This window comes from Cavia porcellus, unplaced genomic scaffold, assembly GCF_034190915.1.
Source record: "Cavia porcellus strain 051 isolate PalLab524CR breed Dunkin Hartley unplaced genomic scaffold, mCavPor4.1 scaffold_1, whole genome shotgun sequence".
Taxonomy (NCBI): domain Eukaryota; kingdom Metazoa; phylum Chordata; class Mammalia; order Rodentia; family Caviidae; genus Cavia; species Cavia porcellus.
In genome coordinates, this window is record NW_026947484.1 from 33,342,082 (window position 1) to 33,368,890 (window position 26,809).

General features: G+C 33.5%; 1 protein-coding gene, 1 long non-coding RNA gene and 1 pseudogene across 7 annotated transcripts in view; 1 reads left to right on the forward strand and 2 right to left on the reverse strand.

Annotated features, from left to right (window-relative positions):
• The window catches only part of LOC134475568 (uncharacterized), a 32,396-nt gene extending 6,078 nt beyond the window's left edge, over positions 1–26,318 (reverse strand). For 2 of the 5 annotated variants that reach the window (XR_010046750.1, XR_010046747.1), the window contains exons 1-4: positions 22,849–26,318; positions 17,339–21,692; positions 15,228–15,415; positions 13,596–13,733 (exon numbers count right to left, since the gene is read on the reverse strand). This is a non-coding gene — a long non-coding RNA (uncharacterized LOC134475568). Of the gene's footprint in view, position 1; positions 13,109–13,595; positions 13,771–15,227; positions 15,416–17,338; positions 21,693–22,848 lie in introns of those variants that run through there. The other 3 variants (XR_010046753.1, XR_010046739.1, XR_010046743.1) reach the window with 3 other exon arrangements.
• Positions 1–26,809, reverse strand: part of Slc25a21 (solute carrier family 25 member 21) — a 464,613-nt gene that overhangs the window by 405,923 nt on the left and 31,881 nt on the right. The window lies entirely within an intron of this gene.
• LOC111757412 (U6atac minor spliceosomal RNA) lies at positions 9,637–9,752 on the forward strand (annotated as a pseudogene).

Here is a 26,809-nt window from a genome sequence, read left to right on the forward strand (position 1 = left end):
ATTTAAGCAAATAAGCAAAATAATTACTTACTATTGAGTGATTGCAACCTATACATGATGTTTATACTACAGACATTATGCATAAAAAGAAAAGTGCCTGAAATATAGAGTTAAATGAACTCTTTTATTAGCTTTTATATGCTTTTATTAGCATTCTCTGTATCTCCTAGACTTTTTGTTCTTGTTACTGACAGCCAACTTAATGAGGAAATATAAACAAAGAAATTAAGTAAAGTGATCTAATATAATTATTTAATGGATATACTACTTTTGTAAAAAGTTTGTGTTGTGAGCAATACATTAATCTGATCTAAAACTGCCAAGGCTAAACTGGTATGAAATTTTTATGCAAAACATAATTACTAAATGATCAGACACTCTCACTTCTGTAATTTCTCCCAAAACAGAGAAAGCTATTCTTTTCTTTAACCCTTAAGTATTTTACTATTTACACTGTCTGTTTTCATTTTTTCTTCTCTCTTACTTTTCCACTTCAAGCTTATCTGACTCTATGGGAGCACACTAATGTTTCTGAGGCCAAGGTCATGAAGCCATCTCCTACAAGTCAGTCTGTCCCCCATTATAAGGCTTCAAGATGTAATGCTAACCTTGGCCTTTGTGAACAATGAAAACCATTCGTCACAAGAGGTGCCAGTGAATGAAGAGGCCACCCTAAGCTTTCAAATCTCAGATATCTTTTATAAACTCATACTCAGATTAATAGGATTTATTATGTCAATAGCATCATAATTTTAATTTTTTGAAAAATTAAGTGTTTATAATAGAATAAGGGTATAGTAAGCTTTAGAATCATGCAGGAGATATTGTTTTCAGTATTGGACAATAAACCCAAGGTCAACACACTAAACTATATCCCTAATCCTTTTTTGTTTTGAGACAAGATCTCACTAAATTCTTATGCTGCCTGGACTGGATTTCAATTTACAACCCTACTCCCTCAGCCTCCTAAAATTCTGGGATGATAATTCTGCACCACCATCCCAACTACACAATGGATTATAAACGATGCTTTGCAAAGATTTTAAGCAGTCTTATGAGGAAAAAGGAACTCTCCTGCACTTTTGCTGGGAGTGTAGACTGGTGCAACCATTGTGGAGGTCAGTCTGGAGATTTCTCAAAAAGCTGGGATTGGAAATCTCATTTGTTCCAGCTATTCCACTTCTACGCATATTCCCAGAAGAACTGAAAGCATCATACCACAGTGATATATGTGCACCCATGTTTATAGCAGCACAATTTGTAATAGCCAGATCTTGGAAACAACCTAAGTGTCCATCAACTGAAGAATGGATAAAAAAGTTGTGGTATTTTTATACAATGGAGTACTACTCAGCTATAAAGAATGATCACATTGAAATATTTATAAATAAATGGGCGTAGCTTGAGACCATACTCATAAGTGAAATAAATCAAACTCACATGTATGAATACCAAATAGTTTCCCTAGTGTAAGAAATGATACAAATACATAAAAGTATGTGGTAATCATGATTTCCTATTATGTGGCTTTGAAGCCTTATAAAGTTTTCACTCATTAATTTGAATGGTTTTATTCTGGGCTGTTTCATATTATTGTCTGTGATGACATGAACAGCTATTTTGAAGAAAACAAGACATCACAATAGCTAGTGCTTATTTAATATCATCTTGTTTTGAAGCCCCAACAAACTGTTGTTCTTCTGTCTCCATTGGTTTTATCATGTTGTATCTTATTGGATTTTATTATATGTGATAGTATAAACAAAAATTTTTATAGACAAAGACATAATATAGAAATCACTGTTCGTTTTCTGTTAGCTGGTTCTAAATACCCTGTAATACTTTCATCCTCTTGAATGTTTCAGACTGTCTTGATATGTTTGATGCTATAGTATACGAAGTTATACTCAAATAATTCAAGGAAAGAGACACTATGGTAACTACTATTTAAGTCAGGTTATCTTGTGGTGAAATACTGTATTGCTTAAATTGTTCTGTTCTGACCTGTATTGTTATGTTGTTATGTCCTCTTTTATCTCAATCTCCCTCTTTTTTAAAATTTATTTTTTTATTATTTTTTTAATTAAGGGAAAATTTTTTTTAAATTAGCAGGATATATTATAGTAACTTTTTTGATTTCCTATTAACTTGATTTGAAGCCCTGTATTGCTCTCACCATCTTGTTTTGACTGATTTTACTCTATTCTGTTCTGTTAAATAGTATCAAGTTTGAGAGTATAGGTAACTACTTTGAAGGCAATAAGATTCACTATGATGCCCATTCTGGTTTGACCATTATCTTCTTTTGAAGTCCTGTAATGTCTTCAATGTTTAGGTTTTATTGGTTTTGCTCAATTTTATTATACCTGATGATATAGGCAATTCTTTTTAAAGTAGCAAGAGGCATTATAGTAACCATTGTTGAGTACCTTTTATTCTGTTTCTACATCATGTACTATGTTCATCCTTTGTTTTGACCGACTGCTTTGTTTTGTCACATTGGGTTTTATTCTCTTCCAAAAAAAAAAAAAGTAATGAGAACTGTGGGAGTAATAAAACCCAAAATGTGTAACTGTTATTATAAAAAAGAGAGGAAAAGTGCTCTAAAGGATACAACTGCAAGTATGTTTAGGTGTGTAAAATAGATGACCATATTACAAAGTTTTTGTTGGACCACTGAACACAACTGCTTGCAGTCTCACTGTTTGAATGTCCACTTTGTTTGCTTTAATTTTGTAACTTGAACAACTATTTCCAAGATGACAATATGTAATCTATTAACTCATGATTTGTTACTGTTTATTTTTTTTAAATTCTGTATTACTTGTACCCTTTTACTGTTTTTTTTTCTTTAAATAAAATTAAAACAAAAAGATTTTAAGCAGCCTCACAGCATAATAGTAAATTTAAAAGGCAGAATGCAAAACTATATATGTGATTTGCATTGAATTACATTTATACATTGAAAGAGAGGCAATTATCCCTAACTCATTCCTAGAAGCAAGTATTCCCTAATACCAAAACCAGAGAAAGACCCAACCAAAAAAGAATTACAGGCCAGTCTCCCTAATGTACACAGATGCAAAAATCCTCAATAAAATACTGGCAAATAGAATGTAGCAAATCATTTAGAAGATTATATACCACAATCAAGTGGGATTCATTCCAGGAATGCAAGAATGGTTCAATGACATATATAAGTCAATAAACATAATATACCATATCAATCTAGCCAAAATCAAGAATCACATGGCCATCTCAATAGATACAGAAAAAGCTTTGATAAAGTCCAACACTCATTTATGATAAAAGTCCTATAGAAAACTGGAATATATGGTCTTTACCTCAATCTGATATAAGCCATATATGATAAACCAACTTACTAAATGGACAAAAACTGAAAGCTTTCAACGTAAAATCAAGAATAAGACAAGGATGTCCATTATCCATCACTACTGTTCATCACAGTTCTAGATATATTAGCCAGAGCAATAAGAGAGAGAAATAAAAGGAATAAAGTTAGGAAAAGAAGTTAAATTATCATTATTTGCAAATGATATCATATTCTACATAGAAGATGCCCCAAACTCCACTGAAATAACCAAATTCAATAATGTAGCTGGATACAAAGTCAACACTCAAAAATCAATTGCATTCCTGAACACAAACAACAAATTCACTGAGAGAGAAATAAGAAATACCACACCCTTCAAAATAGCATCTCCAAAAATAAAATTTTAGGAATCAGTCTAACAAAGGAAGTAAAAGATCTATACATTGGAAATCATAGCACTTTGAGAAAAGAAATTGAACACGATTTCAGAAAATAGAAAGGCATTCCTTGCTCATGGACAGGAAGAATACACATTATAAAAATGGCCATTTCTCCAAAATTCTTAAACAGATTTAATGTAGTTCCGATCAAAATACCATTAGCATACCTCACAGATCTAGAGAAATCATTCCTGAAATTCATATGGAACCAGAAGAGATCTAGAATAGCACAGGCAATTCTGGGCTACAACAGCAAGGCAGGAGGCATCTCAATTCCTGACTTGAAATTATACTACAAAGCTACTGTAATAAAATCAGCACAGTACTGGATAAAAACAGACCTGAAGATCAATAGAACAGATTGCAACATACAGCCACAAGTAAAAACACAGTCACTTTATTTTCAACAAAGGAGACAAATATGTTCACTGGCAGAAAGACAGCCTATTTAATAAATGGTGCTGGAAAAGCTGGCTTTTCATTACTAAAACTAGACCCATGTCTATCACCATGCACTAAACTAAAGTCAAAATGGATCAAAGAACTAAATATTAAAATAGAAACATTAAGTCTTTTGGAAGACAAAGTAGGTAGCCATCTTGATGACATAGGGTAGGCAGAGAGTTCATAAACAAAAAGCAAACTGCATAGGAAATACTTCCCAAAATCAAAAATCTTGTTCTATTAAAAAGATTTGTATGTCAAAAGAAATCTTCAACATTGTGAAAAGAAAACCCACAAATTGGGAAAAAAAAATCTTAGCCAACTGTCCCTCAGACAAAAGACTTTTATCTACAAAATACAAAGAATTAAAACAAAAATCAGACCCCCAAAATTCAAACACCCAACCCAAAAATGGGCACCTGAGGTGAATGCACACTTCTCACATGAAAAAATACAAATGGAAAATAAATATATGGAAAAACGTTCAATATCAATGGTCATTTAAGAAATACAAATTAAAACAATGCTGAGATTCCTTCTCACTCCAGAAAGAATGACCAATATCAAGAAATCAATCAATAACAAATGCTGAAGGGGCTCTGGTAAAAAAGGAACTGTCCTCCACTGTTGGTGGGAGTATAGACTGGTGGAAATCAGTGTGGAGTTTCCTCAGAAAGCTAGGATTATATACCACTTTGACCCAGCTATCCTGCTTCTGTGTATTTTCCCAGAAGAACTGAAAACATACCACAGTGATACATATGCATTTATCTTTATAGCAGCACAATTTGTAATAGCCAAATCTTGGAAACAATCCAAATGCCAATCAACCAAGGAATGCATAAAAAAGAGGTGGTATTTTTATACAATGGCATACTAGTCAGCTATAAAGAAAGATCAAATGGAGGTTTTTGTAAGTAAGTGGATGTGACTTGAGAACATACTCAAAGTGAAATAAATCACACTCACATGTGCAAATATTGTTTCCCTAGTATAAGAAACTAAACAAGTAAATAAGATCCTAAATCTACAATAGATATTGTGAAAGTATAAAACACTGCTCACAGAAGAAAAATAACTGGGATAGAAGAAAGGAGAAAAAAAAGAAGAGAAAATTTGTATATATATTTATACATAAGAAATCTAAGAAGATGATTATACTACTAATTCTACTAGTTCTTAGAAAAGAACAGTCAATACTTACACAATATGATCATTTTAATATGTCTATATCTGATAATCTAGCAATTCTTGACACTAACAATATGCAATATAACAACCATTGTTACAATCCTATCACATTGTTTTAAAAGCCTGTATTATTATTGCTTTGGGTTTTTATGTTGTTCTGATAGTTGTTTGTTTGTCTCTTTTTTGTTTTTCTTTTGTTTTTCCTCTTTAGAATAAAAAAGAAATACATGTATACAAATATATATGCATATACATGTATTATAAACACACAGTAGCATTCATATACACACACATATATATATATATACATATATATCACAATAGAAAATGTGGCAAAATTGTAACATGTTAGTTGTGAGTTGTCTGAAATGAAATAAATTGTGGGTTATTTTATCTTACTCTTTATTATTTTTGCTACCAGTTTTACTTTTATTTATTGTACACTGCATGAACTCCCCTTTTTTTTCAGTTTATCTGCAAAATGAGGGTGGTGAAAGTATCAACTTCACAAGGAATACAATGGATCAGATATAAAAGAAATTTACCAATTTTAAAATAATATTTAAACAGCCATATGTTGCTTAATATATAATAATAAATATATGTTCTGAGAAGTGAATCAGTAGACAATTTCATTGTGTGTAAACATCAGAGAGCTCACTTACAAAACGCTAGATGCTGTAGTACACTACACACCTAGATGCTGTGTAACAGCCTGTTGCTACTATGCTGCATATCTGTGCGGCATATGATTGCTCAGATTATTATAGGCCGCTGTAACACAGCAGAAAATATTTGTATTTCTAAACATATCTAAACTTAGAAAAATGCAGTAAAATATGGCATAAAAGATTAAAAACTGGCACACCTGTACAAACTTCTTACCATAAATGGAGCTTGCAGGACTGAAATTTGCACCTGATAAAGCAGTGAGTAAACGGGGAGTGAATGCGAAGGCCTGGGACATAACTGTACACCGCTGAGACTTATAAACACTGCATTTAAGCTAAATGTATAAGGCTTTTTGTCAATAATAAATTGCCATTAGTTTTCTGGACCTTGAATTTATAATATTATTAACTTCTTAAATGCATGGAATGTTTTGTAATATCATTCAGCTTAAAACACATTATGGAGCTGTAGAGAACTATTCCTTTGCATCTTCATTTCATAAGTTCATTGGTTTGTTTCATTTTTTGCAATACTAGGGTTAAACCCAGAGCCTCAATGGATTCAAAGTACATGTTTTATCACTGAGCTACATCTCCAGCACCACTTTTCTTCTGTTTTTTCAATTTTTATATTATTTTCTACTCTTTAAACTTTTTTATTAAAATTTAAGACCCACACACATTAGCCCTGGCCCACCCAGGTCAAAATCAATATCACTGAAACCGCCTCCACACATGGCTCCACCTGAAGGTCTTCAGGGGCAATGACACACCTGAAGCTCCCATCTCCTGGGTAACAAGGCCTCCAGAACAAGGCTCTGGAACACTCTCTAAAAGACCTGCTTGAGACTGTTTTATAGTGATAATTATTTAGTAAGTAGAAAGAATATACTCTAACATGATAAAAGTATAGCGTAGTATGCATTATAACATAAATGTTTATTATTATTAAGCATTACACACTATACATAAGTGCATGTCCCAAGCTTTTCTAAAACCGGCAGCATGACAAATTTCTTTACAAACAGCATTGCCACAAATAGGTGATGTAGCAAGAACTACAATGTCCCAGGATTATAAAAATATTTGTTTTAATGTCATCTTATGGAACCACTGGAATGTATGCATCTATTGTTGACCAGATCATTACACAGAGCATGGTTGTGTTTCAATATTGCAAAACATGTGACATTACTGTATGTGTGAATTAAAGTTAGGACTGAAAATATTGTTTGTTTAAAAAAAAGTGTTTAGTGCACAGTTTCCAGTTCCCTGGTGTGTCCTGCTCCTTTACTTCTCCAAGCTGTGGTGCTGTCAGTCCTGGAAAGGCTGGGGAAATACTAAGAAGGGTGATAATATGTCCACCCTGAAAATTGAAAGATGATCAAATAAAACATTTAGAACTGGGTGCCACCATTTTACTCATCTTAATTATCTTCCTGAAGTGTTATCGGGTACTCTCAGGAAGTAAAGTCCAATTCAGACAATACTGTCCAATAAAAAATAAATTTCTAATTTATCAATTCCAGCAATATTTACGCATAGTGACCAGAGAAAACTAAAGGCTCTTCCAGGTAAAACTGAGTATCCATGTTGGTAGGAATCTACTTTTCAGATTTTATACAAAAGAACACTTTGCAAGTAATAAATATTTTATCCCACCCTCAGAGTTAGTAAAAAGAAAAGGAAAAATCAGAGAAAAGATGTGCATATCTCTTCCTCTCCCCAAGGGATAAGAGATTTAGAGGGATTCATTAAATTATGTACAGCTGAGGTTTCTGATTCCTGGCTTCCAAACAAATTCCTAGAGTCTTCCAAACTTAAGAGTCCTGATCTCTTAACCTACTATGGATTCTAAATACCACAGGAGCTTCTATCAGGGATTTAAGCAATGTTCAAAGTATGGTCTGGTTTTGGTTTCAGAATAAAAATAGTCATCAAGGAGCAACTGCTCTGCTTGAAGCTCTGCCTAAATGTGCCTTTATTTAACTTTTTCGACAAGCAAGTATCGTTTTTCTACATTAAAAAATGAATTAAGGCTTGGAATTGAGTCATTTGCCCAACATCACAGAGCTCACAGGACACAAAGCTGGTATTTAAATCTTTCCAAAAATCAGGCTCTTTTTTTCTATGCTCTTCTTTCTCTCTTTAAATCTCAAATGTTCTGTCCTCATGCTCTAGATATCCAACTGGGATCTTCATGGTAACCTAGCTATCCCCTAATCCCAAACTTCACAGTGGAAAGACTCATTTCTAAAATACCCTATCCAATATCTGACCTCAAATCAAACTCTAATTAGTTATCAGATATTGATATGGGGAGCAAATTATGATTTATATGTTGGTGATTAAATTTAATTTACTAAAGCAGCAATGAATTATTATTTGAAGGATATACATTTGTTACTATCCACTGAACATCTGGACAGATGATGTGAAGAAGTGTAAGTACACTGGAGAAGTAGCTGCCATCTTGTTACTCACTCAGTCATAAAACACCTGCCAAGAGCTTGCTGCTTACCAGAATGCTGTCAAGGTATTTATCACCCACCTATATCTTTTACAAAGCAAGACAGAACGACCATAACTCCAAATCGCTACTCCTGCAAATTTAAAAGCTTGACATACTGCTCAGGGGAAAGAAAGGGCAAATGTGGAGGAAAGGATCATCCCTGACTTTCTACATATTGTATACCGATCCATTACAGTCAGTGTAAACCATCATATAAGGTAACAGATCAATACCCAGGGACAAACTTTCCTCCACTTCAATAAAGGACACTGAGGAGGGTCCTGAAGTAGTTTGACTCTGCTATGGAACCAGAATAATAACATGTAAGTTATTTTATTGAAAATATATCTGGATATTTAAGATTTTAAAGAAAGTCATTCTGTAGTTGGAAAGTACTTTCATCATAAGTTAACATTTGCTTTGGGAATGCTACAATCTGAATTTTTCCCAAAAATTCATATATTAATTTTCAATACCTAATTCAATAGTTTTAAGAGGTCTTGGAAGGTCTTTGAGAAGGTAACTAAGATGATTAAATCATGAAGTCACTTGCCCATTAACACAGTTCCTAAAAATACACATTAAATTCTCAACATATACGTGTTCTTTCTGTTTCCTTCCCTTCCTCCCACCTTTTTTCCCTCCTTCCCTCCCTCTCCCTCCTTACGAGTTAACTCAAGAAAGACACACAGAGACAGATAGATAATAAGATGTCTGTATGTAAGTGAGAGTCATAACTATTTTACTTATAAGCATTTCCAAAGACACCCATTCAATGTATTTTCCTTTGTTTCATTATTGGGGCACTTACATTTTTAAATATTTGTGCTGGAAAATATAACATAAGAATATCAGATAGATTCCAGAGGTAAAATTAGGTGAAACTGAGGAAGTAACACAGGTGGAATTTAACTCTTCTATTTAAACAAGACCTGTAATCTGAAGGCCAGGGAAGGTAAATAGCAATGCCAAGGATACTGACACTAGATTCAAGCAATTCAATTCTGGAACACAAGAAAGAGTTGGATTTGGAATCATCCACATATTTTGCATGAAAGGAGAGAAGATTTTCACTCCCCTAGACAAGGATGGAAGTGGTTCTTGGGCTTGACAACACTCATGCTGCTAAGACATTCCAGGTGACATGGCATCTAGTGTCACTCACACACCATACAGAACAGATAATGAACATCACAGGGCCTTAGATAATGATGTCACAGGGCTGACATCACATCATCAATACCTTCAGTCACATGTGATCTGACTAAGCAAAAAAAAAAGGCTAGATGACAATGAGGTCTCTTCTTGAATACAAAATAGTAGTTTAAGGTCCCCAAATAGGGATAAAAGTGTGGGCCATTGATTCTAAGGGACAAGCTATCAAACCAGTCTAACTGCAGGAGAAATATCTTCCTATACCCTTCTTTCCATCTTAGACTGAGCTTTTTTATTTCATTTTCAATCTTAAAAAAAGGAGACCCAGTATCAGGACAAACAAAGTTTATCTGGCCCAAAAGAAGAAATTGGGCATCCTGAATTATTAAAATGAAGAAACCAAGACATGTCAAGCATCAGAAATTGCTTATCTTTCTCTCGCTCGCTCTCTCTTTTCTTTTCTTTTTCTTTTTTTTTTTTCCTGAGAGGTTTCTTATTTTAAAGAAAGACATAAAGGTCCATCAACAGACTAGAGCTGAATAAGTAAGTATGATCCTACGAGGAGATTTTAGAAAATGATAAGACTATACTTTCAGGGATCATTTTATAGTATGTAGAAAATGGTAAATTTTCTATGGTAAATGAAGTTTATCATATTATCACACAGTTAAGATGTTCCCAAATGAGAAATAAGTCAATAATGCTGTCTTTTCATGCAAATGCAAATAAAGCTACGTATTGTTTACAGATAAATCATTAAGTTATTATTGAGATTGGGTCACCCAATAACATTGGCATAGGCACAAGTAATTCCAAGTATAGATATTCATAAAATACCAAAGTGTAGATAATATTTCAAATCAATTCAGAAAAGCACTTTCATAGTGAAAAGAATGTTGATTTAATTTGCCTATATTAAAAAAGCATTTATAATAGCCAATACTCATATTTTATTAACTGAGTACATACAATATTTAGTAAGGACTAAGAACTGTTCCAAACATTTCACTTATTCTATCCATATAACTGCCCTACAATTTAGTACTGACATCATTCCTGATTTACAGAGAAATGACCACTGCAAGGCTAAGTAACTTACTTAAAAACTCATACCTAAAAATATAAATGTGGCCCAAGGATTTAGCTCAGCAGCACAGCACCTACCTGGGAAGTGCAAGGTCCTGAATTCAATTCTCATACAAAATAATAATAATAACAATAAATAAAAATATAAATGTTACAATGCCAGTCATATATATAAAATATATACAATTATATATATATTACACATTTGACAGGAGCACTGTGGACATATGAGAGTCACAGGGAAGTGGAAATAAGTGAGAATTACTTATAGGTATGGATAACAGTGATAACTGGTCTGTTTCCCTGGGAAGTTCTAGTTTATGCCCGCTGTCACAATGACAGTATCCACTGTCATTCCCAATAGTCTCCAAAATAAAAATTACTGGGCCAATCTGTTAGAAAAGGCCTGTTCTATCATAGGCAAGGCTCTAAATACTTTTGTTCATAATTTTCCCATATGTAAAATTGGAATATTAATGTTCTTTCTAATATTGTATTATTGTGATGTTATGTAGGAAAATGTAAATGTAAGATATTTTGAAAAATGGCAAATGTGGATGGCTGTAGAAGGAATTTGTAAGTATCAAGCTCCATCACATGCAGTGCACAAAGGTGGCTGCCTTACCCTCGTGAACGGACTCACTGCTCATTAGTACATAATTCCTTTTTTATTCTTCCAAAGCAAACATTTATGATAGAAACCTTGGTGTCAGGATGGAGTACAAACAAACAAATCATTAAGTCACTATTAACCATTATTACTGAACCAGAAACTATGTCAAGAAACTTGAAAAGGAAGTTTTGCTAATTTCATTAAATAACATCCATTTTATGGTTGACTCATTATTTCCACTTAAGCAGGAAAAATGAGCAGAATAAAAAGAATAAACTGTTTTGCTATTTAAAATAGTTAAAAGGGTTAGCTCTGAAATGTTTTTCATTTGAAAGAAAAACTGCAGATTCATTTTACAAAGGAAAAAGTACAATGAGATCTTGCTACCATAGTAGTAAGCTCCAATTCAGAAAAAAAATCTTCTATATGTTGGGAACTAAAGGATGTGAACCCTATCTGGGGTGTGTGTGTGTGTGTGTGTGTGTGTGTGTGTTCCTCTGTGTTTTGAATTTTCAGTCTGGAAATTCACAAAAATAGTAGAAAAAATAACATCTAAAATGGGTAAATGTATTCTCTTTAGCTTTTGTATCTTTCCTGTTTTCAAGTTTTTGTTCTCTGATTTGCACCCATTCGCTCCTCTACATTCTAATTTTTTACCATAACAGCAATTTCATTACAATATGCACTTCCTTTATTCTCTTTTAATATGTCACTGCACTAAATGTATTCATGGGTTGGAGATATAGCTCAGCAGCACAGTGCCTGCCTGGCAAGCACAAGGTCATGAGTTCTATTCTTGGTAAAACCCCTCCTCCCCCCGCCAAATGTATTCATATCTGTGATTGAAAATAAGGTTAGAAATCTTGCGTTCATTTTTTTCTTGTATTTGTCCCACTATACAAAAGCAGAGTTTGGGTCACTGTTCCCTTCCCTATAACCCAAGAAGTTTCAATTAGTTGAACCTCATGAAATTTAGAACACTGTAGATTGTATGGCAATATATCCTGTGAATGTGAGAGCTTATAAAGGACTTCAGACTAAGACAATAAAGACAATGATGAATGCTTTTATATTGCTTTCTGGAAGGAACATGATGACATAACAATGAACCTTGCTTTAATGAAGCAATAAATCCCTAGGAAAACAAGAAAAAGAATGGAAAGGTTTCAGAAAAGAGGAAGAGTAAAAGGAAGGGAGGGAGAAAGAATGAAGGAAGGGAAAGAGGAAGGGAAACAAAGACTGTGGAGAGGCAGGAAATAGGGACAGAAAAGAACAAGGGAAGAAACCCAAATACAAAAAGCCGTATTTGTACAGCACTGCCTTAGTTTCTTGGTCCAGTGAAATTTGATGTTAATCACGAGAATGAAATACAAAACCAAGATATATATAAATGCAATTTCGGAATTCTGAAATAAATTTGTATCTTTACTTGCTTGGGAAAGTGAGTAATGCCATGTAGTTAAATGAACTACTTGAAGTTAGTTTTACCTCTAATTCTCATTAACTGCCCAGAAGCCACCTGGATTCGGTCTTGATTTCTGAGACAACTCAAAATGGAAAATAATGGGAGAAATTACGCATATCTTTGGCCCTTTGTAGCTTCTTTTTTACATTGCAAAACTGTCATATGGTTGACTAAATCTTCTCGACATAATCTGAGGTCTTGGTAAAGGAAAATGAAAATAAAAACATTTAGTGAATAATATTTGTCAGTAAAATTACTCACATTGCATGTCAAAAACCAAATGACAGCTTAAATATACATAATGAAAGTAAAATATAGTATTACTATACAGATTTATGGCTATACTTCATAAAAATCATAGTATTCCAAAAACCAGAGCTTCTGACTTAAAGTTGACCTGCTTTCTATGGGAACATTTTCATACATATAAAAAATAATCTGTAATTTCTGTAAAACAATAGTTTGTAAAGACTACTTCAGACTTTCTAATCATACTCTAGGGAATCCAACAGTTCATTTCCCCTGAACTTTTATTACTTATGTTTTATGTTAAGAGGTTACATTTGTTTACAAAGGCATTACTTAGTCAAAAAAATGCTCCCTAGAGCACTTATTTCATTATTAAATGCAAAACAACATATTAAAAAGCAGGATGAAGGCAACTTCCACATATACCATAATTACCTAATTGGCTTACAGAGAACAGGTGAGTATCAGTCCTGGTGTATCCAGCATATTCATTTGAAATAGGAAATCCACAGACCTTTCCAGCATGAAAGTATCCTCATATTCTCTGATTTCTCAAATGCAAAAACATAGCATCTACAGACAAATCATATTAAATATACAATGAAGACACCTGCTAGGGTTGAAGAACACAGGAAACAGAATGATCAGGTCACTTCTAATCCACACTTCTCCAGGACACCCTCCCTTTGTGCTAAGCCAAGGCCAGCTTCATTCACACAACCTCCCCAGCACTGTGACTCAGTAACATAAAAGACTCCACCATATTGTGCTGAATCCACGTTTTCTGAAAATGTTCACTCTCAAGCAACTGTTTACCAATGAGTGATAACATATATATGCACAATGGAGACACAGCTTGCTTCAACCAGTGCTTATCTTATAAATCGCTTCTTTTTATAGAGATCATAGGCTATTGGAAATATTTTTCTGGCTTTTATTTTATGCCAAACTTTTCTATATATTTGCAAAGATAGAAAAATAAATTTTTTAAACAACAACAAATCACTCATAGAACAATGTTACAGAGCAAGTTAATGCACAGTACAGAGGAAATGTATCTACCTCAGGAATAAGACCTGAGTTCTTTTAAAGCACTGGAAAAACTGCAACTCCTCTCTAAGCCTTAGTGGTTTCATATAAAATAAGGGAATTGGATTCAACTAAAGGCCTTTAAACTTTTACTTAAATAAGATCTTTTTCCAACAAAATTTGCTAATGAGCCCAACCTGTTAAACCTGTTAAACTGATAAAGTGACTTCTCTGGTTGAATAGAGGGCAGGAAACCATGGCCTTACCAATCAACTTGCTGTCTGCTCCTTTTCCTCTTTCAATCCAGACCGCTAATCACTGAGTTTAAAATCTCTAAAGTCACTTCTGTGATTCCAGGTGGATGATAAAAAAGAGTAATAATTTAGATATTAGCTCTCAAAGGCCAATACTGAGCTGTCTAAAGCTCAGGAAAAGAGTCTAAAAGGAAGATAATGTGTGAAGGAGTTGATGGCTCTCTAGTTTTACATTCTACTTACTAGAGCCTTGTTTTGCTATCGTTAGTTTCTGGTTTAAAAACCCAAAGAGTAGCCATGCCTTGTGGTACACGCCTATAATCCCAGTTTTAAAGAGGCCGAGGCAGGATGAACACCTAGAGTTCAAGGCCAGCCTGAACTGCATAGTGAAACCCAATCTCAAAAACAAAAACAGAAACAAAAACAAAACCTTAAAGAGTCAAATAACAGCATCAATTAGAAAAAATAAGTTTAGTATAATAAATATCATATTTTTATCTATCTCAATTCACTTTCCTCTAAGGAGAATCAAATTATTGCTTAAGGTAGAGACAATTCCTGTATATTTGCTCTTATTCATAATGGTAAGCAAAAAAGAAATAAAGAAGAGGTAAAAAGAGTAGAAAGAAAAAAATCTGAAATTTTAACTGGAATGTTTGGTGGAAACACAGATTATCCTCTAATGGTCATTTTCCTCTCCTTTCCTTTTAATAAAACAACACTCTCCCCATTACCTCTTGCTTTTAACTGGAAAAGGAATTGCCTATCCTCAAAATACACTTACCAGAGTCTTTTGCAGCCAGGCATAATCATATCACACAGCCCCAGCCAGTGGGCTATGAAAGGAAGTAATGTAAGTATTTCAGGTTATGTTCATCCTGTAGAAGCTACTTTTCTTCTTATGAAACTCAGGCTGGAATGAGGACCTCGTGGTGATAATTCACCTTTTACTACACAGATGGGGATCATATTCTAGGGAAGGCAGAGAAAATTAGAAGTAATGTAGATCCCTTGGTATTATGGTAGAAACTCTTACATGCCTTGTTCCTTTTTTGGAGACAATGTATTTTAGGGCCTCTTTGGTACAATACTTAGATTATACCTAATAAACCAAAGTTTTTTTTTTTCTAACTTCTTAATGTATGAAAAATACAAATAAAAAAGAATAGATGCAAAGAGACAACACTCATTAAAATGCTTCTGCCTCTGTATTACAGAGGGTTAAAATCCTCAGGGAGTCTTAACTCTAGCCCATTTCTGAGAGTGTCAGGTCACACTAAGAAAGCTTCGTAAAGTGATTCTGAGGGTTTCCATGGACATTTCAGGTAGGTCAGATTTCAAAAGTCCAAAAGTAATTTCAGCAGGAGACTGAAATGATTCACTATACTTACATGTTAGCTATAGTAGTCTGGTAGTTTCCTATAGCATGGGCTTCTAAAATATACCATATCTACTATTACACAAATATTTCTACAGAGCTTTCCTATTTAACAGGATGGATGGAAATCATTAAATACTAAATATTTCTAGCCGCTTTACTCATTTCTGTTCCTCATGACAATAAAATAGAAAGCGATAAGGTGTATTACAAAGACTACGTAAGTTGGACACGTCACAAAGCAATTATATTTTATTGTATTATTAAGAGTGCTTTCTTTTGCCTCAGGGTTTTTTCTCTATTTAGAGTCTACTATATATATTAAATTTAGGTCTCAAATAATAATACTAAACTTCTTTCTTTAATTCAGCATGTTTCATTCCTCTTCTATATTTGCTACTAAAATATTTGAAAGCTATTTTTAGACCAATATTAAAGCATTATTTAAGCATTAAAACATAGAAAAATAGCTTAAACATGGTGATGCAACAAAAATATAGAGCATGTCCTGACATTCCATTTTTCTTCAGTTTTGTTTCCATTTCCTCCCACGTACCAGAGAGTTATAGTCAGTATGTGATGACAAATGGACTCGGGGTTGGGTTTGCATTTCTAAATATATTGGCATTTGTAAGCTGGAAAAGATAGATGTAATCAACCACCCTCAGACAAAAGTAGGATGACTATTCTGGCAAAATGCTCAAACCGCATTAAACCCTAATTTGAAATGATGTTTGAAAGAAAGTAATACAACTAGGACCAATTTATTTGCACAGAAACTAAAAATTGAACTCACTACACATATTTAAGAGATGGAAACAATTAAATATGTTTGTTTCCTAAATAGACCAAGTATTTACAATCTTCGAAGGTTAAAAAAAATCCAATTTTACTAGACTTTATTATTTGTTGCTGTACAAACACTTAAATCATTTTCTTTAATGGTCCTCTGAGGTTGTTCTAATAAAACATGCTATTTTTAAGAGTGAATAAACGATCTGTTCAATTTCACATTATCAGTATGTCAGAGTTTCATTCTAATTAGCAGTATATAATAGGAAATACTGTGAGGAAGTAAGGGTTAGCTTAAAAAGAACGTCATTTCACAGGGAGGATACTGTTTCTTATTCTTGTTTTTCTAAAACAAAAATGATGAATTTTGATTCTTTCTCCTTGTTTACAAATCAATTTTCTATGGTATTCTGAAAACACGTAGGTAAAATTATGTCATGAGAGTTCTCTCAGGTGCATACTGGGGACAAAAGGAACTTCAGCTGAAGGTAGCAATTGTTCTGGCTCCAAAGAGACTGAAATAGGGACACTGCTATCCAGAATAACATCTTGCTCCAAATGTGGGATGGCTAGGTACCAGCATATCATCAAGCCTTTGGCTAATACACATACCCTGACCACTTGATCAAGGAGAGTGTCTTTAAAACCAAGCGTCCTAGACTCTCTGGCGTCTTTTTCCTGGGGCTATATCCTGACAAGCCTGGCTGAGAGAGGTGGCTCCTTACACATCATAATGAAGCCCAGGTCTCTGAGGGCAGTCCTGCCAAGGTCCCACTGAAGTTTGCCAAGAATTGATGCTACAGAGTATTGAAAACAGGACCAGGCCCTTGTCCATTCTCCTCTTCACCACTCATTTGTAGAAGAGCCTAATGAACACTTTAATGAATACACAGCAAGCAGAATGTATTTTCTGTAACAATCACACATTGACAGTGAAAGTACATGAGGCCTGTCCCTGTGTGAAAGACACAAGAAAAAAATGGTAAGAAAGAGAAAAAATGGTTTTATTGCATAATCCTGAATGGCTCTCTCCCCAGGGTTTACTTACTTTATGTAGGAACACTAACAAGTGCATGTTCCTAACAGTGGCTGCTCCTCCTCTTAGAAATCCACCTATGGTTAGGAAAATGTATTTGATTTTACTATATGCCTACTCAAGGTATGGAGAAAAAAGTTATGGAGATTCTGCTGATAACAGCATTCAGCCTCAAAGATATTTAAAAGATAAATAAAATACTAGTGATTTAACTAAAGCATGACTGAAACATCAGGTTAAATGAATTGCTTCAGTCTACACTAGTATAAGATTTCATCTAGAGAAGTCTGAAGCATTTTAATTGAGCTAAAAACCAATGAATGCTTCAGATACTACACTTGTTTTATTTAGCTCTTCAGTTAAGGTATTTAAAAGGTTCCAAATATTTCTTCTATTTAAAAAAACATTAAAAATTCAAATATAAATGATACCTATTATAAAATAACATTCATAAAAATGAATAAGAAGATTTATGTAACAGAACTTGTTCAGACAAAGACATGAAAGAAATTCAAAGGGATACGACTCAGTGGCAGCAGTTGTATGGCAAACATAGGGTCCTGAGTTCAATTCCAGGTACCAAAAAAAAAAAAAAAAAGAGAAAGAAAGAAAACAGCAAATCCAAACAGTTTTTTAAAGGAGAAGCTTTATTTTAAAAATCTAAATACTGAGCAAGGGTAGTCACAAACTTAATAAGCAAAAATTAAGGAAGGAAGTACATGTTACATGTAAAACATCATGCTTTGGTTTTCATGGTACAAAACACACCTGTTTATTCTACCTGTCTCAGGATAAGCTCAGTACTGAATGTCCACACCTATGTGCTATCCAGTGCAGCTGATATTAATCAGCCTACTTTTACTTAGAATTTGTGAAATTAATAAGTCTCCTACAATGCCTGGACATTTGCCTTGTATGCATCTTACAACACTTTAGATACACTGGTACCAAAAAGCATATGTTACTTTCTCTAATTTCAGGATTACATTTTAAATTCTTGGACATGCTATTGGAAGCCCTTACTAGTCAGACCTTTCCAAACTAACCAGAACATATCCTTTTAATAAAAAATAATAGCTATGTTCTCATTTTCAAAGTTTGCGATTAAAACCTACAATGAAAGAATCCAGCTGAGAAGAAATTTCCTTTTGGTTAAAAAAAAAATAATGTCATTAAATTTATCAGAACAATATGAAATGAAGATGTTGTTGTTGGGTCCTTCACTTATAATGGAAACCAAATAGGCTTGCTAGCTTAGTTATAACCATAAATTATTTGTCATATAACATTTCAACAATAATTTTAAACATACAAAAGTGAAAGTATGAAAGAAAATCCCACTATCTCTGATAATCAAACTGAACAATTACCCATCTTTTTCTATGTGATTTAGTTGTCCAGATTTTAAAGATAATCTCACATGTTAAAATATTTCTTTTACATATTTTAAGCATGGCAGGACAACTTTGCAAAACATAACTCAAAGAATTGGGTGCCATTCCAACTGTAGATTCAGATCCTTTTACAAGGCAGGTTAGTTTGTTAATCTAGGCTTACACTTTAAAAAACAACAACAACAACTTTACATGGCAGTATTCTATTTTTCCCACAGTTTATAGCCTTAAAAGCACACTGTTTAATTACTTTTGATAATGACAAAGAGCATTGGTACTTATTTTATTTTTCAACATACAGCTAAAGAATACATGAATCACCCTTTGGAAATCTGGAATGCAAGCAGAACAGTAGATGTGAATGAAAACTAAGTTAAGAATTTTCTCATCGTCCTTACTTTTTTTTTTTTCAAAGCATCAGCCCTAGAAAAAGTCATTTTCTTAGTAGCAGCCCATTGTGCTAAAACAAAAAGGGGGAGACTTATTCCCACAGAACAGTTTACTTACTAAAAGATGTGGCTTAGGAAAGTGTTTTTGTGCTGGAATTGTAAAGTTAATTCTTCCTGTCAAAGCCTTAGGAAAACAAGCACATCGTAAACATACTTTTACATCTCAGAGCTGGCCCTCCTATTTTAGAAGGTTTCTTGGTTTTGTTTTTCTTTTGTTTTTGTCTGTATGCCTCTTAAATCAGCATTCTTAGAAATGTGTAGAAATGAGGCTAACAAATACAATAGTATCACAAATCTAATACAACAAATATCGCAGCACACTCATTCTTCACTTGGAATACCAAAGGGAGAAGGGTAGAAAGTGAAATCCCAGGAGATGAGCTGACTTTGGTTAAAATGATACTTTTCTACTGAGGATTTTAAACTCTCAAAGAGTTACCTCAGATGAGGGCCAAGGCTCAATACTGCCATCTCCTTCCGAAATGCAGAAATACAAGAAGAAATCTCAGGATGAAAATACAGGACAATAAAGCAAAAAGTATTCACTGGATGCATGAAAACCACCAGACATACCATTTGTCATTTTAAAAGGAAAATCCAGTCACTAAAGATATTTTGCGGGGTTGTAGATAATAAATTAATAAATAATTTGAACTAAAAAATGACTCATTTGTTTGTGCATATGGGCATCTCCCCTCCCCAAAACCCAACCTATACAATTATCTTGTGCATTCCATTATTTACAGTATAGTTTATATTTCTAATTTTGAAGACATTTAAGGGTGAAGATAAGCACTAAACTAGTAGACAAAGCCACCCTTGTATTTAAGGAGATTAAATCACTAAACTATCTTTATTTTAGGGCTTTTATTTGCATTCTCTGACTCTAGTGATTTTCTCACCTAGTAATTGATTCTTGAAAATCTATCACTTAAACACATTAGTGGGGGCTTCTAAGGCCCAGGTTTAACCCCTAAGTTCGACCTCCAAGGGGGGGGGTAATTCTTTACATTTAGAGCTTTCAGATATTATAATGAAAATCACTTACAGAGGTTAAATTTGTAATGTGTCATCAACCACACACATCTTATTGTTCTCAGGGAGAGCAGGAATAAGTTCCCGGACAAATAATGCCATTTTATGCTTACTGTCCCAGAGTAGTTATTAAAACTCCTTCTTCAATCTTGATAAATCATATGATTATCCTACTCTTAGTTCCTTTCCTTAAGGGTAAGATTTGGCAAAGAGAGGAGACTATGGTGGCAAATAGGGGGCCACTACCAAACTGCAGGGGGTAAGACATAGACAGGGAGAACTGAAAGTGCTTTTCAGGGAGTTACAGGTCTGTGTTGTTTAATGACTATATTAAGTTCTGAGAAAGGCAACAGCAGACAACAACATCGTCTTGTGAACTTCCAGAGTGCACTTGCACAAACCTGGGTGCTTTTGGCCCCACCGCTGGACGTGACATTAGGAGATGTGGTAATTCGAGATGTAGGAGGCTGTGCTGGTGCGACATGGCATAGTGCTTTGTGGACAAGTTTTGCTTTTTCTTTTAAATGAGAGTATACTTGAAAATAGTAAAACTGTAGTATAGTAAATATATAAACCAAGAACATGTTATTATCATCAAATATCATGTACTGCATGCACATATTTAAACATGCTACATACACATTTATGTAGCTGGTAGTTTGGTAGGTTTGTTTAAACCAGCATCACCACAAATGTGTGAGTAATGTTTTGCACTATATTATGATGGCTAGAGAGTCATTAAGTGGCAAGAAACTTTTCAGCTCCATTATAATCTTATGCTATTTTATGCTTATTGTCTTATGATATGTTATATTGTTATAATCTTATACTTTATGATGTTATATATTATATATTAGAGTATACAGGAATCTTGTGATATGTTGTATAGTATTGCATTTGGAATATTAACTCTACAGAACATGAATGGCTTATCATTACATTTTTGAACAATTACTATTTTTGCCAAAGAGCAAGGGCACTAATTTGGGATTTCTTTTCCCCAATTGAACAGATAACTATTCCTGCAGCTATTTTGCAGATATTAAGCACAGGGAAATACATACAGAATCAGCTTGAGAAGATCAGAAGCCAAGGGATGTACCACTTCACTGCATGTATTCTTTTCCCACTTAGAAAAATGTCTTTTAACCTTTATCAGTGAATCCTAGAAGGAACACCAGAAGTCACTGTCATGTTAGTTGCTGGGAAAGATACTCATGGACAGCTCTTTTGCCCTGACTGATGTAAGAAAAACTCACATCCTAAAGGTAGGATTCAATTTGAAGAAAAGTCTTCAGCTCAGGACAACAGGGAGGGTGTGGGTTCTCCTACCAAAAGCACTGTCATAAAAAGAGCTAATACTCTCCCACCATAAGTGGTAGGAGGGTCCATCATCAGACTTTAGAAATAGAATATATGAAACATTTCTGCAAATCTATCAAAAAGAACACATTGCATAAAAGTTATAAGAATTATATTAAAATTTAACTATAGAAACATAATAATATGACAATGTTTTTAGGTCTTCTAAATTTAATAATTCAAAACTTTGAGACAGATTTTCTTCAAGTAAACTATGAAATGAAATCAAACTTAAAAGTTTCCCCCTTCCTCTAATAACTAGTAACCTTTATGTAAAATTTGCTGGAGCAAATTATCTCTTCACCCACACCCTCCAAGTTTAATCAGAGTGTTGTAAACATTTTGGCTTTAGACCTTTTAATAGGAAGCATATATTTTACATGCAATTAATGTCATCCAAAAGAATCTTTCTTGAAAACTTATTACAAACTGTGTTATATAAGGCCAAAAAAAATGACATATGTTTTTAAATCATCAAAGGGGCTTGGGTTTATTTCATGTTCTTCAATAATGCTGCTCTTAGTTCCCTGAGAAAGCAAAGCCACGGTCAAATCATTTCTGCCTTTCTTGGGTTAGAAAAAAAAGACACGAAGCACAGCTGCCAAACTGTACCTCACCGGACAGGTGAGGCTACTTACAAAGCATAGATCTGACTACTTATCTGGTTCCTCCAATGAAACAACATTGTTCACTACACTTTGTCTGCCGTCCCTAAAGCCAGGCATGTTGTTTCAATTGTAGAAAGAAAGCACTGAGAGCTGGGATGTTTTATTTTGTGCTCTCATTTTGGTTTTAGTAACTGGCAACATTCCCACTGATGGGCCCAGCAATGAGAATATTAACATAGAATTTTCTTCACACATAAATCAGTAAAAAGCATAGAGTCTACCAAAAACAGAAAAACTTATAAATATTTAATACTAAATTTATTAAGACATCATGAGATTAACACAAGTTACCTTTGGCCTCTATAATTACAAGAGGTGTTCAAAGTGGTGGTCGTTAGCTTCCAGACATGTATCAGTATAGTGAATTGGTGTTTGTCATTGAGACTGCTGCACATGCATTTTCAATTTCTTCTTTAAGGGCTGGTGGTGTAGTGGGTTGCCTGCAATGTACAACATGTTCTAGGTTTCCCTATATGAGGTTAACACCATCTGTTGAAAAAATATCCTACTATTTTCCTAGAGCACATACACATCTTTACTGTATATTCTATGCCTTGAAGAGCAAACAAGTTCTAACTGGGATAAGCACTAACAGCCACATCCCTCTATTATTTCCTCTGCTAAGGGGAAAACTGAGATAGCAGTATGGTTGTCATATAACTGAGGGAACTTGCTAAGTGAGGATAGTCTGACGCTTATAAATGGGCCAAATAAACATTTTCTTGCAAAAGTATTATGGCCTAAGGCCTTTGAACCTTGAGTAACTTGAGGACAGGCCCAAAAAGGTAAATAGTGATTATATACCCTTTAAAAATGACTTTCAGATTTTCTGTAGTGACATTTGTACTGACAAAAAATTTAATGATCCCACTTATTCCTAGATATATATCATGAAAATTCTTGCAGCAAAGAGCATCTCTGCTTTATATATACCATTTCTTCTGGCTAATTATATGATGCAGTATGATTGTCAATCTGTAATAAATTGTATGAACACGAGCTTAATTAAAAATTTAGTATTTCTAATCTCATTGACCTATTAGGGTAGGAGTAAAATGCCATGTCAGTGCAGATAACAGGAATGCAATGTAAAGAATAGAGAGGAAGATAACAAATTATCAATATATGCATGTCGCTAGGTATTAGTTTTAACTAAAAAGTGCTGATTCTGTGATTGCATCTTGATTCAGGGATTCATGTTAGAAACCCTGATTCCTTTCCTCAGATCCCCATCTCATCTTATTTTCTAACTCTTTTTTTCTTTCAAGAATCACACATAAGTTCTTTAAAGTGTCCCCCTGGGGCCCAGAGACAGGCATAAACTTTTCTATTCTCTACTAACAAGTAGAGAAGTGTCTCTGTCTTCCTTATCAGTTCAATCTGCATTCACCAGAACAACTAGCATGATGCCTTGCTTTAACAAGTCTTCAAACTCCTTTCTGACACCTTTGACAGTCTTCTTAGATAAGAAATTGTTTTTTTCAAGTTGATTTCCTCCGACTGCTAACAAATCATTCCTTATGTTAACAGCACTGTGTATGTCTTATCCATAGATACTCATTACACCTCCTGGAGTTATGCAGAAGTCTAGTAAATTTTTCACTTTATAATTCTTTATTAAATTCTATTTTTCAAAGAAAATACACTCTAGAACTTCTAGATCCTTCATCACCTTTGCTGTTGTTTTAAATGTATCTTCTTTTTCTTAAAATATTTCCATCAAAAACAAAGTACTAAAAACATGCACAAGTTAACATGAGGATGATACAAATATAAGAAAAGAACAAAGTATAGCAACACTTCCTACACCTACCTGAGGCTCGGCGTCTTCTAAGGTGTACATTAAAGAATAAACATAACTAATAATAGCAAACTATGAGTGAATATTTAGCATGTACCATGCATTGTGTATGAACTTTCTATATAATAGCTCATGTAAAGCCCACAATCATCTTTTGAGAAAGTTATTGCCATTAAATAAATTGACAGGAGATAAAACTGAAGCCTAAAGTAATTATTTGCTAATGGTTAATTATTTGTTAAAGGCCATACAAGTGAATTTCAGAGATGAAGCTCTATCCAGGCCTGCCTAGTTTAGCAAAGCCAAAACTTCAAGTATTATACTATGTTGATTACTTTTAAAAATAAATAAAAGATAGATAGATGAACAGATAGAGATAATTAGATTAAAAATAGATGCAGTCACATATTTAGAAAACTTTTAAATTGTATAGCAAAAAAGAAACTTATTTCTCAGAACTTTTAGTATGTTAATTTAATATGCTCATTTCCAACAAAGGTATGCTTCTCAAAGTTCTTTAAGTATATCTTGCAATACTAATATTCCACAAAACACACTTTAGAAAATATCGCTTCACATTAATAATTAAAAAGACACAATATATCTGTTTAATCACCTACGCATCTAGCCAAAGGTATTTGAGAAATGGATTTCCAAATTCTTTACTTGAGGAAACCAACTACTTCTATACAGTCTGAAGAAACAGAAATGTGGCTTGACTATGACACAATCCTTCTTTCATTTGTTCAAAAGAAAATAAAGAACAGCTCTCAAGAGCCAGGTTCTCTTCTCAGTGGTGGGCAGGCAAAAAAAAAAAAAAAAGATTATAACTCAAATAATTATTTCAGCCAAGGTTCTGATTATTTCTTGAGGGAAACAGACAATTGCACATTGTACACATCTCCACAGTCATGACTCTCATGGTAGAGCTGCACATAATTACACTAACCTTAAGTGGAATCTTTGTAGACATAAAAAGAAATGATATGAGCAGCGTAATGAGTACAAAGTTTGAATCCTATATAAGGTTTAGGCTACCCACGAAAGGAAATTTAACTCCCTTTGGGCATTGGGAGATTTCACTAAAGAGGGGCTGCATCCTCCTTCCCTTTATATGCAAAAATTAAAATATCACTAAGCTCAGAAAATACCAGAAGTTCTTTTTACACAAAAATAATCTTTATGTTTCTGTGTGAATCAGTCCATATATCTGGTAAAATTTGCCACTAGGTTTTTATCCTGAAAATTCAGTAACAAATAGATACTTGCTTCTCTGGAAAATAATTATGAAGTGAAATTTATGCTCTGAGAGCTAAGAACATATATTCACAGATAATGGGCAATTATTTTTATAATTCTTATGAGTGAGAAGCATGTTAAAAATGTACAGTGGTTGTTTTCTAAAGCACTTCAGTATCTTAAAATCTTCAGCATTTTGAAAAAGAAATGACTTCAAGATTATTGCAAAATGCACCGAGACTTCTTGGTGATTTAATCCAGAGGGGAAAGGAGATAGAAGGGAGCGGTACTGAAATGGAGCCAGATTTAAGCAAGCCTGCTTTGGACTAATTGTCTTCCCAATTCCTCAACTTCAGTCATCAACAGCTAAATGAAAACAAGCACCTATCATTGACAAGAAAAGAATGTTCAGGTCTACAGAAATTAAAGAATGCGACTTTCTTTGTTATGAAACAATTTTTGAAACTAGGGAAGAAAAAACCCACAAATCCTCTTACCTATGCTGTTTGCCCTACCACATACTCCCTCTGATTAAGCTCCTTAATTTTCCCATTTCATAATGAAAAACTAGAATTACAATTTAGCAAACAGCACGGATTTGATTAAATAAATTGTGGGATAACTTCATTAAGACGGCATCTATAAAGAAAATGGTATTTATATTCATCACAAAAAATGACAGACATTTCCTTATAATGGAATATAAAAATATGAAATTTTACAAAACATATTATGACAACCCTATAAATATAATTATAAACACACAAACTAAAAATTATAAGGAAATATATATGATTATCACTGAATAGTAGAGTTATTGGTGATTTTAACTTTCTTGATTATTGTTCTCTATATCTTTTAAGTTAATTGGGTTGATCTTAAAAGAAAAATAGTATTTTCTTTTAGAAGGCATTTCCCTTTTTTTGTATTTTAATGCAAAAAAACACCAAAAACAATGATACAGAATTTCAAAGCAACATAAAAGATAAACAATGGTTAATATATTATGTATTATCTTCAAAGTAACTGCTCAGATTACAAGATTTAGGTATGAAAAAATGATCAATGTAAGCACAAATCAGTTTTTTATAAACTAACACAGATTATCTATCTTGTATATACATTTAATAATTATCTATCTTATATATATATGCATGTATACATATATATATAATATTTTTCCTTCTTTCTCTTATTCTTATTTTATTTTTC